We start from the raw sequence: 3,857 nt of genomic DNA on the forward strand, positions 1-3,857 counted from the left end.
AAAAAACTGTTTTCTCATGGACTTTGCCACATTAGTGAGCTGACTTCAGACTGGTTGGCCAAGGCCGAAGATGTAAGAATACCTTTTCTATTTCATTTTTCCTCAACTTGCAGATGCATTATCACTCTGAGCTACTGAAATTATTATTGTTCTAATTTTTTACATCATAGGCTTTTAAAGTCGGTGATCGTGTTGATGTTAAACTTATCGAGGTATGCAGCTTTTTTTGTTTTTTTGAAATGCTTATATTCTATCATATAACTGAATATGGCTAGTGTTGTCTACTTAAAATCAATATATCCATGCATTTTTGTACTGGGTCCGTGCTATATTCACTCTGTATCATGCCAGTACATTGCTAATTACTAAGTGGTGGCATCTCACGTCTATTAATTATTGAGTTTCCTGTGGCCTTTTATTAAGGTAGGGCGCCTCACCTATTACAAATTGGTATTAGTTCGATGCTTAACATAGTATCGAAGCCCAAGTTTTGTTATGCTGTTCTTCATACCTAACCCCATGTGAGGCTGACAATCCTGGGTGAGGTTGTGAATTTGTTGGCCCTGTGAGTGAAACAAGAGGAGTGTTAAGTGGTGTTATCGCACGTTTCTTAAGTATTGTTTCATGTGGTTTTATATTAAAGTTGTCCCCCTTTACATTCTGTGTTTTAAAAGGCGCGCCCTAGGCGTGAGGTGCAGCCGGGTGATGAAGGCAGCGCCCGCCTGGGTTGGGGCGAGGCATTTTACGGGAGGCTGCTGGAGGCGCGCGCCTACGGGCTTTAAGGGCCTGGCGCCGGGCGCAGCGCTTTTGTGCTTTTTCATAGAAAAAAAAAGGAAAAAAACCAGATACAATAGGTAGAAGAAGAAGACAGTGAGAAGGAAAAGTAGAAGAACGGGAGAGAGCGGCAGAAAACACTCTCTAATTTATTACACTTTTATAATTCAACCCTAACCCTAACCCATAAAAAATTACTTATAAATCGGTCCAAATCTAAAACCCACTCTAATATTTATTTATTGTAATCAGATATTCAAATCGCGGTCGCGGTTGCGTTTTTGGTCATGTTGTGTTTATCACGGCCGCGGACGTAACGGATGTTATCGCAGTCATTGCGGGTTTCGCGGACGTGAATTTTTTTAATTCGCACAACTTATTACAAAATATAAAATTAATTATAAATAAAATTAATTTAATGATATTTAGAGTGTTTTCTAATCCTTATGAACTTCTAAAAGCTTTTATTAATACATGAGCATACTTTTTACCATCATTAATTATTCTTATATTTATTTATAAATTTCTTAAAAATATTATACAAAACATAAAATTAAAATTTGAATTTATAAATATAAACAATTCATTACTTCTATTATCAATATATAATACAAAATATAATAACTTTACTAACATTGAAGAAAAGTAAGTTTATTGCATAAATTAATAAATAAAAAAAATAATTTAAGTGTATAAAATTTAAATTCAACATTCAATCTCTTAAAATAAATCATAATCATTTAAAAAAAATTTCCATAAAATTATCTATTATTATTCACTTACCAAAAACAACATATTAAAATTTAAAATTCACAAAACTAAAATAAACCCAACAAAAAAAAACCCATAACATGTAACCCATATCTTATTAATTTATTTGGATTTCTTTTGGTTCAAACCCAAAAAATTAAAAGTAAAAAAATATTTAAATCTAAAACATAAATAAAATAAAAATTATTAAATCTCCAAGCCTCTTCTTCTTCTATCATACACAACAAAATCATAAAATTGGATTCCCATGTTTATTTTCGTTTTGTGATTTTCATCAAAAATCTTCATTTTTTTTCTTGTAGATGTGTTGTTTAAAGCTTTCCCTGTTCTTTCTTTGTTGAAAAATCATCAATTGGAACTTCATGTTCGCATGTTTTCCCCTCTTTGTTGTCCAAAAAACATGTATGGGTCTGGTTATTTTTTTTCCTTTCTTCCAAGCTCTAATCTTCCCTCTCCGCTTCACACTGTTATTTTGGACAATAACAGTATCGGACGATGGCACTACCGCGAAATAACGGCCGCTATCACGTTTGCGCTCCGTTATTTGATACCCTAAGGGTGCGTTTGGTTCACGGAATGTAAGATTATCAGTGGGAATAAAAGATTACCAGAGAATAGGATTACTGGAATGTTGTATTTTGTGTTTGGTTGATTTAGTAGGAATGTAAGATTACCGTGTTTGGTTAAAGGAATAAAAGATTATTGGAATGTATATTTGACCAAATTATCCTTATTATATATTTGTATAATATTACAAATTGTAAAATATTTATATATTTTCTTTAAAAAATTAAATTCATAATATTTATATAATTTTTTTACAAAATTAAAAATATAAAAAGGTTTAATGAAAGGATAATTTTTTTTTTTAACCCCTGAACTTCATATAAAATTTTAATCATAGATTTTTTTTTGTAAATCTAAAATAATTTAAGAATAAATTTGCAATTTAATCTTTGTAGAATTTTTATTATTCAATGACAGAAGAAGAATATTTTTGAAAAAAAAATAAAAATTTAAGGGCATTTTAGTCAAAAACGCCGATAATGTTACAATACCTAAGGGAAGGGAAGTAATGACATTCTCGGTAATATACCCTAAAAAATATACTATTGGTAATAAAACATTACCGGGAATGAGATTCCTAGCCAACCAAACAAAGGATTGTGGGATTCCCATCCTTAACCAAACACCCCCTAAGTGTAACATGTCCTTCATTCATTGCTTACATGCTTTTATTAAAAAGTTTATTGTTTTTATATAATATTTTATGTTCTTTTAATTAATTAATTTAATAATATATATAATTAATTTTAAAATAGTAAAATATTAAATTTATTAATATTAATTTAGTAAATTTTATTAAATATAAAAGTTACTTTTTATAATAATTTAGAGTTATATGAAGATTTTAAATTGATAATAAAATTAATTTATATCATTTAAAAATAAATTAAATAATAGTTTTAAATATTAAAATAATTATTATTCTCTCAAAGAAATTCAATTTTGTGTAGTTATGTTTGTCTTACAAAGTATTTGTGGGTTGTCAAAGTATTAGTCTGATTTAGCTTAAAAACCAAGGACATATTACCAATTGGTTTTAGAATGCTTAACATTTATCTTCAACATTTATCTTCACTTTGTATGAAAAACATGATATTCTATACATTCGGTTTAGCTTCCTACTTAATAAGTTGATAGGTATATGCTTTATTGGATTTTTACTATTATTTTGTGACATGTTCATGCAATACTCAACTATTCTGTGGCGTTGATCTATATACCAGTACTATGCATTTTAAATATATAATCAATGAGATGGCATAAGTGGTTTCCAAATTTTTATCCTTATGTTGATCTTGTAAATCCATCAAACAGCTATGTTGTTACAATTCTTAGTCTTTGCACCTTTTTCCTTCAAATAAACTCTCCATTAACTATGTCATCTAATGCAGGTTAATGATAGGGGACAACTTCGCCTTAGCCGCCGTGCACTTCTTCCTGTTCTTGAAATTTCAGAGGATCCCAGTTCAAAGCAGCTTACTGACAACCAAACTGGTGTAATTGTTGCCGATTTTGGTAAAGCATCTGATGAAGGTACACCTAAAAATTATGCGAGAGCACCCAAAGCAGATGGTTTACCTGAAGAGAAGATTGAACAGGGCCAGGCCAAGGTTAAAAGTAGTGCCGCAAGCACCTCTTTACTTCCACGGAAGAGGATCTTTAAGAGAGTAAAGAAGAGCAGCGGTAGAGCTGTCACTGGTGTCTCGGGTAAAGACGGAGACTAGTCGATAATCGAATGGAAGTGT

The 3,857-nt window shown here is 30.6% G+C and overlaps 1 long non-coding RNA gene across 1 annotated transcript; it reads left to right on the plus strand.

Moving 5' to 3' along the window:
- On the plus strand, positions 1–3,652 carry LOC120209339. Its single transcript, XR_005524391.1, has 3 exons — positions 1–72; positions 171–212; positions 3,504–3,652. It is a non-coding gene; the product is annotated as an uncharacterized LOC120209339 (long non-coding RNA).
- Positions 3,653–3,857: the final 205 nt, after the last annotated feature.

Source organism: Hibiscus syriacus, unplaced genomic scaffold (assembly GCF_006381635.1).
Source record: "Hibiscus syriacus cultivar Baekdansim isolate YM2019G1 unplaced genomic scaffold, ASM638163v2 tig00018661_pilon, whole genome shotgun sequence".
Classification (NCBI taxonomy): domain Eukaryota; kingdom Viridiplantae; phylum Streptophyta; class Magnoliopsida; order Malvales; family Malvaceae; genus Hibiscus; species Hibiscus syriacus.